We start from the raw sequence: 13613 nt of genomic DNA, 5'->3' as shown, positions 1-13613 counted from the left end.
GTGCTGCCTTTGACCGTGTTAACCATGAGCCCCTTTTTTTCAAACTCTAACAGTTGGGAGTGGGTGGGTCGTTTCTTAGCATTATTATGGATTTTTTAAGTAATAGATCTCAAAGAGTTGTTGTTGATGGGCACCATAGTGAGTATAGGAATGTGATATCCGGTGTCCCACAGGGTAGTGTTCTTGGCCCATTACTTTTCATACTATTTACACATGACATGTGGTTTGGCCTAGAAAACAAGATTGTTGCATATAAAGATGATGCTACTCTCTTTGCATCAATCCCATCCCCTGAATGTATATCTGGGGTTGGTGAATCCCTTAATAGAGATTTAGCTAAAATTAGTTCATGGTGCAAGTTGTGGGGTATGAAGTTGAGTTCTAACAAAACTCAAAGTATGATTGTAAGTAGGTCAAGGACAGTGGCTCCTCAACATCCGGATCTCAGTATTGATAATGTTTCTTTAAATTTGTATGACTTTTAAAATTCTAGGTGTGATTCTCGACAGCAAATTTACTTTTGAGAAACACATTAGGTCTGTGTCTTCTTTAATTGTACAAAAAATCGGCTTATTTGGAAAGTCTTTTAAGATTTTCAGTGATCAATTTATTCCGAAGAAGTGTTTTAATTCGTTCATTCTACCTTGTTTTGAGTATTGTTCTCCTATCTGGTCTTCAGCTGCTGATTCTCATCTTAATTTGTTGGACAGAAACTTACGGTCTATTAAATTTCTTATTCCTGATCTAGATATTAATCTTTGGTACCGTCGTTCAATTAGTTCAGTATGCATGTTGCATAAGATTTTTCATAACTCTGACCATCCTTTACATTCAGATCTCCCAGGACAATTCTATCCTGTTCGTAATACTAGGAATGCAGTTAATTCTAATAGCCAGGCCTTCTCCATCATGAGGCTCAATACTACACAGTATTCTAGAAGTTTTATTCCAGCTGTTACCAAGTTGTGGAATGATCTTCCTAAAAGAATAGTTAAATCAGTAAAACTTCAAAAATTCAAAGTTGGAGCAAATATTTCTATGTTGACCAGGCTGACAGGAGTCTTTTTATAGTTTATATATGATATATCTGTTTTTGACGTTGTTGATAGTTTATATATGACATATCTATTCTGACGTTACGATTTTTTAGAATGATTTATTGTTAGTTTGTTCTCATCATTTATTTATTTCCTTATTTCCTTTCCTCACTGGGCTATTTTTTCCCATTGGAGCCCTTGGGCTTATAGCATCTTGCTTTTCCAACTTGGGTTGTAGCTTGGCTAGTAATAATAATAATAATAATGATAATAATAATAATAATGATATATATATATGTATATATGTATACATATATATATATATATATATATATATATATATATATATATATGTATACATATATATATATATATATGTATATATATATATATATATATATATATATATATATATGAATATATGTGTATATATATACATATATATGTATATATGTATGTGTATATATATTTATATCTATATACATGTATACATATATATATATATATAATATATATATATATATATATATATATATATATATATATATATATATATATGTATATATGTATATATGTATATATGTATACACACACACACACACATATATATATACATATATATATATATATATATATATATATATATATGAAATTTATTTAATTGTAATACATATGCAGACACGTATAATCACCGATACACACACACTCACATGCACTCAACAAACACACACACTCACACACACATATATATATGCATATATATACGTATATATAGGTGTATATATGTATATATGTATACATATATATATATGTATATATATATATATATATATATATATATATATATATATATATATATATATATATATATGTATATATATATACGTATATATATGTATACACACACACACACATATATATATATATATATATATATATATATATATATATATATATATACATATATACATATATATGTGCATAAATACATATATATTGGAGTTTACGCCTCGTGCAATTTATTTGAGTTACCCTTTCCATTTTCTATTCTCTCTACAGAGATCACTGGTAGACTTCGGTAGTTATAGGTTATTTACAGTAAATCCAAAGACCTTGGGTAAATGGTTCTTTACACTGGCTCTTAAGGGGCGCATTTTGAGATAAATTCCTTTCTCAGGTTTTGGTTATAATTTAAGCACTAATATTTTATATATGTTCCATTTTTTATCTCTCCATCCCCAATTCAGGATTGATTACCTTAGGAAACTCATTGTCCGCTGAGCACTTTTTTACTTTCACTTATTAGATTATTGCAAATGTTTAACAATTAGCTATACTCTTATGTATATTCCCCTGGAGCCGCAGGATTAATTCTTTTATTCTAAACATATGCCTTGTATAAAACTCACTTTCCGCAAACAAATTAAACCCATGCTGTAAGCTCACTATGGCACCTCAAGACGGGTGGGCCTGTGAACTACGCATGTCGTTTTTATGCTGTTCAGGGTTATGTCAGACAATTCACCCTGGCCGATGCACCCGTGACCAAAGAGGTTGTACTTTCAACTTGTCTGTGACCCTTCACTTACAAGAGGCCTAAATGGAGAGGCCTAAGTGGACAGGCGTTAAGGCCGTACTCCTGTACTCACTCCTCGCTTCCTCTCGTTAATAATTCACGCCACCCAGGGGGAAGATATTGCATTCACCAAGTGGCGTGTATATACAGAAGAGAGGTCGGTGCAGCTCGAAGTTTCCCATTATCGTATCCTATTATGGCTGTAGATTAATGGATTTTGAGGACAAGCCCATGAAAATTTCGTTGCACCTCAGAAGCAGCCATTTTGGGAAATGCGGGAATTACAGAGACTACCACGTGAGTTGAAGGTTAAAAGACACCACTCTCCCCCGTTACCTTTTATTTTAGATCATTGTCTGTCTTTAGACATTCAGGCGTCTGTCTTATTGTAAATTCATGAGTACGTTTGTTTTGTATCTTAACTTGTGTTGGGTTTCGTTCAAGAGGTCGCTAACAACGTGTCTGGCCTTTGACTTTATTCAGGATAAGTTTAAGGCAATCAAAAAGACCTTTGGTATGAAATTTCTGGATGTAATTTACTAACTAATTTTTCACTCTAATCGAGTCATTTGTTTTGTATCTTTTTGTTGAGTAACTCTCTTTTATCCCAACTTTGATTTTCAAGATCAATGTTCAGATGACCGTTCAAGTATTGCTGTAAATTGTTTGGAATAATAGTATTATTATTATTATTATTATTATTATTATTATTATTATTATTATTATTATTATTATTATTATTATTATTATTATTATCATTATTATTATTATTATTACATGCTAAGCTACAACCCTAGTTGGAAAAGCAAGATGCTGAAAGCCCAAGGGCCCCAACAGAAAAAAATAGCCCATTGAGGAAAGGAAACAAGGAAATAGATAAACTACAGGGGAAATAATGAACATTCAAATTGAAATATATTAAGAATAGTAATAACACTAAAATAGATATTTCATAAATAAACAATAAAAACTTCATAAAAAGTTAAAAAGAGAAATAAGATATAATATTGTGTTTTTGTGTACCCTCAAGCAAGAGAACTCTAACCCAAGACAGTGAAAGACCATGGTACAGATTAAGACACTACCCAAGAATAGAGAACACTGGTTTGATATTGGAGTGTCCATCTCTTAGAAGACCTGCTTACCATAACTAAAGAGACTCTTCTACCCTTACCAAGAGGAAAGTAGCCACTGAACAATTACAGTGCAGTAGTTAACCCCTTGAACGAAAATTAATTATTTGGTCCTCTCAGTGTTGTCACGGCTCTAATGGTAGTATCTCAATGGGTGGGTGGTGCCCTGGCCAACATACTACCTACCATAAGTTCAAATCGTGCCCTTTTACCCTTTCATTGATTTACTTGTTTGTTGATAGTAAGGAGCTTTTTGGAAATGTTCAAGTATATTGGTGTCTCTCCCTCAGAGTTATATCATTGATGGACATAAGTTAAATAAAGGTGATGCTGGTATGGCAAGGTGAGCTTATTTTGAACATATTGAAGTGTACATATCCTCATTCTGGATTAAAGCAAGTATGAAAAATTTAGAGTAAAGTAGTCACATATAGACCTACACCACTGCTCCATTTCCTGCTCTTTTTTATATTGTATATAATTCAATTATCTGTCCAGCACCTCAATGGGCGTGTACTATTTTGAAGACGACATAGCGCCTGAGCTGCGGTGGTACTGGTACTGACAAATCTAATACTTAAAATGAATCATCTGGACAATAGAATCTTTGTGTATGGATCATTCAAACTACAACATCCAATAATGTTTCTCTGACGGTGTGCTGAGTTATGGGGCTCATATCTCCCAGGGAAATGCATCTTATGACAGTTATCACCAATCAGAAACCTCCCTGGAGAGAGTTTCATTTCAAATAGATACACCTTTTAACTTCTTATTCTTGTAGTAAATCCTCAGGTTATTGGTATGGTCATTATTTGCAGGTCTGATCTCGTTTGATGCACTCTTCAGTATATTTTCTTTCCAGTTGGAAAGATCCCTTTCATAAGCATTTTTTCATGAAATTACTTTGCGCTGTCGTGTCAATTACTTGCATACAGAGTCGTAACTCACGGGCATGGGGATGGGGGACATGCCCCCAAAACTTTGGATTAGGGGGTGTCACAGTATACTTTGTCACCGCCCCCGTAAGATAAGAAATATTATGGTTAAATATCACGTTCATACTAAGACAGAGTAAAGAGAATTTAATCGTTACAACTTGGAGACAGTGTCCTAAATTTTTATTTCCCCTCGTGTAAAAAATGTATGTACTGTAAGCTTAAAAGAGCATATATGTATATAATTAATTTTTTTTTTCAAATACCAAATGTTTCATTGTTTCATAAGTCACCGCATCAAGTAAGAGTTGATACACTAGGTCAGTGGTTCTCAATAGGGATGTGTGCTCCCTAGGGGACATTAGAGGTTTTTATTGGGGGTTGGGGGAACAGGGTTTGGTCAAGAAGTATATGATATGTGAAATAAAGGTTTTCACGTTATTTCTTTTCTTATGAATATCCATCATCTGTGCACATACCTTATGCCCATATAAGTAATGATGTATAATTTCTCATTGAACAAATATAACATAATTATCATATATATGAATATTAATATTTGACAAACAGATATGTTTTATGGGGCATAAAGGTGAAATAAACTGTTGAAGGGACAAGTATCTTTATTCTTTACAATTAGTGCTTCATGATAATTTGATAAAAATGGACACTGTGTGTAATACACTCTAGGAAATCTTGTACTGATACGAGTGTTTGATACTAAGTTAACAAGCTTTCACTGTCTCTAAAATCCATATAAATAGCAGGAAAGATGTCTAGTTTCAGTTCCAGTATCATCAGAATAGATGTGCACCCGAACATTTGTCAGGGAAGCCCAACTCCTTACTATGATGCCCAAACACATCAGTGCTATCCCAGGTAAACAACCTAAACTCCCGGTCTGGGCTGAGATAATTCTTCTGTTATGCGAATGCCCTAACACTGTACTAGCCAGTAGGCTGATCGGTCAGTGTTACTTCTTAGCTTTATTTGAAATTATTATATTTTGATGATTTTGCAAAATATATATATTCTCAAGTTTTTTGGTCCTAAGAGAGTGGTGAGACCAAGAAATGGTAATATAGACCCTGTACAAATGCCAGACCACGCACAACCTCCAAACCAAGCACAACTGCCAGGTCCAGCACCACCATTAGGCCCAGGACAACCTTCAGGCCCAGCAGAACCACTAGGCAGCCCAGCACAGCTACTAGGACAAGCACAACGTACACACCCAGAAGAACCACTAGGCAGCCCAGCACAACCACCAGGCCCAGAACAACCTCCAAGCACAACACAACTATCAGGCCCAGCACAACCTCCAGGCCCAGCACAACCTCCAGGCCCAGCAGAACCACTAGGCCCAGCACAACCACCAGGCCCAGCATAACCTCCAGGCCCAGCTGAACCACTAGACAGCCCAGCAAAACTACTAGGTCCAGCACAGCCTGCAGGCCCAGCACAACCACTAGGCAGCCCAGCGCAATCACCAGGTCCAGCGCAACCACTAGGCAGGCCAGCACAACTACCAGGCCTAGCACAACTACCAGGCCCAGCACAACCTCCAGGTCCAGCTGAGCCACTAGTCAGCCCAGTACAGCCACCAGGCCCAACAGAATCATTAAGCAGCCCAGCATAGCCACTAGGCCCAGCAGAACCACTAGGCAGCCCAGCAAAACCTCCATGCCCAGCAGAACCACTGGCAACCCAGCACAACCAAGAGCCAAACAGATCCACTGGGCAGCCCAGCACAGCCTGGAGGCCAAGCACTATCACTAGGCAGCCCAGCACCATCACCAGGTCTAGTAGAACCACTAGGCAGCCCAGCACAAGCAACAGGCCCAACACAACCTCCAGACCCAGCAGAACCACTAGGCAGCCCAGCACAGCCACCAGGTCCAGCAAAACCACCAGGCAGCCCAGCACAACCACCAGGCCCAGCAAAGCCTCCCAGCCTAGCAGAACTATTAGGCAGCTCAGCACAACCACCAGGACCAGCACAACCTCCAGCCCCAGCATAACAAATCTAGGACAACTCGTCTCAGCCAACTCACAGCAGCCTAACTGGCCTGCCTAACTGGCCGTGGCTAACTGGCTGCAGCCACTGGCCACAGCCTAATTGGCCGTGGCTAACTGGCCGCAGCCCAACTAACCATAGACTAACTGATGGCAGCCAGTTTGCGGTGTATTTATCTCAATTATTCCTGAGAAAGAATTTTAGACTTTTTAGCTAATATACAAACATGTATACATATATATTTATGAATTATGTATCACATTATATATATTTACTTAAGTATATTACCATGTATGCATTTTGTAGCTAACGTGCCGTGATATAACTTTTGCAAAGAGGTTTGGGAATGCTTATTGATGTGTTTTACAATGTTATCATTCTTCAGATGAATTCAAGCCTTACAAAACATTCTTTCGCATCGCCAAAACTGCATGATATTATCAGCACAAAGTTTATCGAAAACGTTGGCCTATATATATATATATATATATATATATATATATATATATATATATATATATATCTCAGATATTTTTATTTTCCTTGCTGTGAGTTTATCTGTGTTGCCGTTGTAGAAGGAGTTTGTTAACTGAACTTTCTACGATGTACACTTGAATAGACAATTCATAAAAAAATTGGAATTGGTAAATAAGTATTTGCAAAAGTGGCAAAGTGCCCAGCCCTTATAGACTAGATAAACTACTGGTAAATAAACAAACCATCATGAATATATATCTCTCCCTCTCTCTTGTGTAAAGGTCGTCATTAATATAGATATAGATAATACTGTGGCGGCCAGTTAAACCGTGACCAGATAGCAGTGACCAGTTAGGCTGCGGCGACTTGGTCACATCAGTTGTCCCATTCCGCAGTAGAACCACTAAGCAGCTCAGCACAACCACCAGGCCCAGCAGAACGGCAAGACCTAGCTCAGACTTCAGGCCCAGCTCAGCCTCCAGGCCCACCCGAGCCTTTGTTGTCTGATGAGCCAGATGCAACAGGCTCTAATACATCTGCATTGAGACACTGAGATTTCAATTCCTGATGAGCCATATCAGCCAGAGACACATAATTCCTGTGCAAATTAAGAACAACAGGAGGCTGCAATTTCTACAAAAGGGTTCAAGGACTGCCTATGGGTGAATGTGTTGTGTGCATGAATTTGTATTCAAGTGACAGGTTTAAAATTGAGTCATCTTCTAAGAAAATTGATGGAAGAAAGCCATTGAAAGATTTAAAAGCAATGAAAAATCACACCATTATAAACTGTCCTCACCAACTTCACATACCATAAACAGAACCAACCTGGGAAAAGGCAAGTGAATTTATAACTGCAGAGCAAGCTCGTTCAAGACAAGCATAGTTGAAATTGATCACACAATTTAAATTATTAGTAAAATAAGGAGTAGCATGAAGAGGACATAATGCAGATGATATGCATTTCAAGAAGTGGTTTGAATGGAAAATCAGCTACATGAGTCCTAAGATATAAAATTAAATTCTTGAAATTATAGTTAAAACTATTCTCCCCAATACATGTAAGGAAGTGAACAGTGATTCCCGTGCATACTAGATGGAACTCAGGATATTCAATGGTTTGAACAGCACTACATTGTATTAGATATGTTAACAAGAAATTGCTGGTGGTGATGTACCTAAGCTTGTATGAGATAAAGTTAACCACTTGTAATTCTTTGAGCAAATTTTCTTTTTAAGTATTTATCTGGGTGAATTAGCCATTATCCAGCTTACTTTCCAAACTTATGATGGAGCCAACAACATAAGTTGTCACTACACAGGCTGTCAGACAGAAGACAAATGGTTACAGCCACTGCATTGTATGTTCACTGTGGTGCACATACCACTCACCTGGTTATATCCAAGGGAATCAAAGCATCGCAGATAGCAAGAAATACATTGGATAATGTACAACAATTAGGAAACCTGTACAAGGACTCTGGAAAGTTCAAGTGCATGCACTTGAATGATACATCTCCTAGTGCACTTAAGTCTAGATCACCAGCTGTTAAATCTGTGCTGAAAAACCTATGAGAACATTCTTTGTTCTCACCAAAAGGCTGACAAAGAGTTTGGCAAAGAAACTGCCTCGCATGCCAATGTCATCAACACAGTTTTCAGCTCACCGCTCAGTACGTGGTTTGCTGATAAGTGTTCCTGTATAAGTATGTTAGATGATCTTGAATGTTTGAATGCATCAGTACAGGGATTTTCTGTAATAGTACCCAGTATGTTTGAGGCAATTGACAATACCGGAAAACAAATGAAGTCCATTCGGACTCATGGAGCTTTTCATGACATTTTTTTTTATGCTGAAGAGAAATGCAATGAGCTGCAATTGGAATCAATAACTTTGCTGAAAAGTTCCGAAAAAGTATGATTCTACAACTATAACTGAGTATGTCTCTGGATCAGAAGGAGAATAGTATAAAGCTGATTTCTTTTGGGTTATCTACAGTGCTATGCATAATCTGTTTGAGTATTCCACATCAACAGATTTATTGAAGTACAAAAAACTGTGTGACTTGCTGCTCACTAATACTTTTGACACTGACACAGTCAAAGGATACTCAGAACCTGCTGACTTTGAGAGTTTAAAACTACAACTTGGATTTTTCAGGTCACAGTACCAGCCAAACTCCACTGCTGAGGGCTAGAAATTATTCTGTGAGATGACAGGTGAAGTGAGGAATATGTATCCTATTGTAGAAAAGTTGCTGCTCATGCTTAGCAGAACGTTCCTTTTTCGTTTTTACGAAGACTGAAGACATACTTGAAATCTATGACACAGAAGCGACTCGACCACATACTCCAGTGTTATACACACCAAGATCAACTGACAAGCTTGGTTGACATTAACACAGCCAGAGAATTCGTAGCTCAAATAAATGAGTCTCGGCAAAATGTATTTGTACACTTCTGAACCTCATGTTTTTTTTTATGTTAGAATGGTTACAAAAGGCTTGGCTGCCTGTTATATATTTTTAATTTCTATGAATGTCCAGTGCTTTGTATAAGTAATCACAAAGCTCTGTATGCAGAAGCTATGCATCTTAATATAAGGTAAATATAGCACCCTTTTTAAATATATGTATGAGTAAAGTTAAGTACCTGAATCTTAGTAACGAAAATTATTCCTATCATAGTTATTAATCATTATTATTATCATTACTGTTTTTCTGAGAAGGGGCAAAATCCTATTCCCCTTATATTATATTTTTGAACAGATAAGGCAAAAATGTTCCAAGTGATTTAAGGTGCTTTGTTTAATTTTATAAGAAAATTATGATAGTGACTTATATATATATATATATATATATATATATATATATATATATATATATATATATATATATATATATATATATATATATATATATATATATATATAGAGAGAGAGAGAGAGAGAGAGAGAGAGAGAGAGAGAGAGAGAGAGAGAGAGAATTTTACTATGAAAGGGTTCCCAATATCTATAAATTTGATATTCCCTATGCAGTAATGTTTTAATTACTCCTAATTTGTATCTATCAGGAAAAATGCAGTTAAGATTTATACAATCATCAAGGTTAGTGGACCTGATATATACAGAGATTATCACTGCGTTATCAGACATTGTAACAGGAATATCTAAGAAAGGCAAAGAATTATTTTCTTCCATTTCATAAGTAAATCCAAATATTGACTTTTCTTCGAATTTAGACCTTAAGTTTTTACTATCAACAATAGTAAAACCATCGTCTACATATCAATTATACTCAAAGTTTAAATGAATGTTATTTTCATACACCATAATCTCCAAATTACACATATGTAAAACCCGGCAAATGTAAATCTTTATAGACTTAAAATATTCAAACACTGACTTTTAGACCTTTCCTTATTTTTTCATTACCAAGTAATATGTATCTTAATAATCATCACTACAGGTCTCATATGTAGGCCTGAATTAGATATTTCTTTTATTTTTTCTATACATAACGTTTTCGAAAACCCCGGGTGTTAGTGATAATATTATCTCACCATACACACACACACACACATATATATATATACATATATATATATATATATATATGTTTATATATATATATATATATATATATATATATATATATATATATATATATATATATATAATATCTGGAATTATACGGCTGGATGAAAATTTAGACTAAATTGACCTGCAAAGTTATATCCTAAATTACCTTTACTGAGAGCAGACCAAAGCGTGTGGTTGCTGAAAGCTCCCGTCTGCCACTGAAGAATACAGCCCAACTTCAACTCCAACCAACTCCAACTGGTACAGTGATTATCTCGGTGGCCCCCTCCATCCCCCGTCCTTTATAGGAGGAGAACGAAGTTGCCCTCCATCCTTTTGGGCAAGGAATTAGGATTAAGGGCCACTTAATAAACGCCCAATTGGCGTCAGAATTTGAGACTTCAAAGCCTCACTTCCTCTACTTCTTGTTTTTCCAACAGTTTAGTTCAGATATTTTTCGAATTTTTTCCCGCTCATGTCAAAGTTCATCAAGCATAAGTTGGAAAATACTAATCATGGTCTCTTGGGTATATTGTGCAACCAAGTGCAAAGGAAATTGAGTAACTACTCAGGCTTAACTGCTACGATTCAAAGTAGCCTATTTCAAGTTTATTTTGTAAAAACAGTCTAATGAAACTTATGAATTATATTCTTTTCTATACATTCTGATCCCTGCCCCTAACTTAGCAGTGCCTTCGTTTTGCAAATCACTACCGTCAGGATATTCTGCCGCACGGATATTTTCCGCAGCGTGTAAAGGGCCTTATTGATCTACATTGACTTGTAAACTGCACGGTCGTGGCCTTAAAATCGGTCAGTTAGTCGATTTTAACAAAGGTTTAAAGGTTTAAAGGCCACTCATGAATGGCAGATGCAAGGGATAGTAACATTGCCTTATCAAGCAGGACCATTCCCTAGCTACAGATTGACCATATATACATAAGATTGGCGCCTAAGCTCCCTCTCCACCCAAGCTAGGACTAAGGAGGGCCAGGCAATGGCTGCTGATGACTCAGCAGATAGACCTATAGGCTCCCCTAAACGCCCCCCCCCCCCGCACATCCTTAACTCACAAGGATAGTGAAGTTGCAGCGACCAAAGAAACTAACGAGTTTGAGCGGGACTCTAACCCCAGTCTGGCATTCACTAGTCAGGGACGTTACTACATTGGCCACCACAACCCTTTTGCAACGGCAAAAGATAAGAAATTGCCAACGACTCTTGCCAAATTAATTCTAGATCGAACATCTTCCGTTTGTCAACTAAACGAACGATAACAGATAAGTACTCTCTCTCTCTCTCTCTCTCTCTCTCTCTCTCTCTCTCTCTCTCTCTGTATGGTTTAAAAGGGAAGCGATTTATAGACTCTAATTCTCCTGCCTTGCCACGGCAATGTTTATCTCTCTTGACCTTCACAAACATCCTGTTATTAGTTGTTTCCTATCCTTGTCTTCAGCTAATCTAGGGTGTGCGTATTTAATTTGTTAGACTAATCGCATTTCACTTATAGGGTTTCATTTTGATCTCGGCTGATCTGGTTAGCTAACTTCCATTTGTTATTTTCTTATTTTCAGTCTTATGATGTTTGTTCTCTTCATTGATTTGGTCTAGACGAACATCGGTTTCTAATGTTCTAGCTGCTTTAGTCAGTTTACAGTAATAACATTATATCGTGTATGGTCAACGCACTTTGTCCACTAGGAAAAGATACATAATGGCACTTTGAATTACCTGCATCTATTTCCTCTTACAGAAAAGCATATGCAAGATGATGATGATGATAATAATAATAATAATAATAATAATAATAATAATAATAATAATAATAATAATAATAAGGTTAGTAATTTCATTTATTTTTTATTGAATTAATGGTAATCAATTCCTTCTTCTTACTATCTTTCTTGATAATCTTGAAGGTCATTGTGTACTGTAGATGCCGTTCTGGAGCGCTTTTATTAACTTTTCTATGAACAATACCGATCATGATTTAATAAGGAATTCATACAAAGACGTTCGCAAGATAACCATGGATGATGCTGGTATGAATAGTACTGAGAAACTGAAAGAGTAAAGGTCTCAGCAATGTAGGGGAAGTGAGCTAAGGTGAAGCAAAGTGGCGTTAATAAAATCACATGAACACCGTTGGGGTGGGATATGGGCACCGCCTGGCTTTACTTTCTGCCCATCCTTTGCTGGGTCATGTTACCTTTCCCAGAGTGTTATTCGCTTCACGAGTGTTGAAAGGAGATGGGAATATTATTCTGTGTTTGGTAAAGAAGCTCTTGCATTTAAGTGGATTTTAGAGCGTAAACGATATCTTCTGTAAGAACATCGAATTTGGGTTAAATCCGATCACCAACCCTGATCTAGCATTTTTAAGAAAGCTGATCTCTCTAGTCAAAAAGCAAGATGTCTGGAGTTATTACACGAGTTTAACATTGTCGGATTTAATAGGTGGTAGGTTGGTCAGGGCACCAGCCATCCGTTGAGATACTATCGATAGAGAATTGATTGATTGATTGATTGATTTTAGGACACATCATGTCCAAGAATCTTGGTAAGGATGAACCTGCTATCCTCACCTCGAGCCTCAAACAGATATCTATTTCTCTCACTACTATATGTGGGCTATTCGGTTAACAAATGCCTCACTGTCAATGGTACCACACAGTCGTCGCAATATGATTGATGTTGGCCTGCCAGCAAAACCTCATGTGTCATCCGAGTGTGACCAATGCAGAAACGACAAAGAGGAGACTCCCACTTTCGGGGCATCCGTTATACCTCCAAGGGGATATAACATTACTTATTTCTCTCATCTTATTTTAAAGTAAACTATCCTAATACTGTTG

At 36.6% G+C, this 13613-nt stretch overlaps 1 pseudogene; it reads right to left on the bottom strand.

Annotated features, from left to right (window-relative positions):
- The window catches only part of LOC137642620 (neuronal acetylcholine receptor subunit alpha-2-like), a 51847-nt pseudogene extending 40787 nt beyond the window's left edge, over positions 1–11060 (bottom strand).
- Positions 11061–13613: the final 2553 nt, after the last annotated feature.

Source organism: Palaemon carinicauda, chromosome 6 (genome assembly GCF_036898095.1).
Source record: "Palaemon carinicauda isolate YSFRI2023 chromosome 6, ASM3689809v2, whole genome shotgun sequence".
Taxonomy (NCBI): Eukaryota; Metazoa; Arthropoda; class Malacostraca; order Decapoda; family Palaemonidae; genus Palaemon; species Palaemon carinicauda.
The sequence above is the reverse complement of the archived record's forward strand: the minus strand, read 5'-3'. Positions and strand labels throughout refer to the sequence as shown.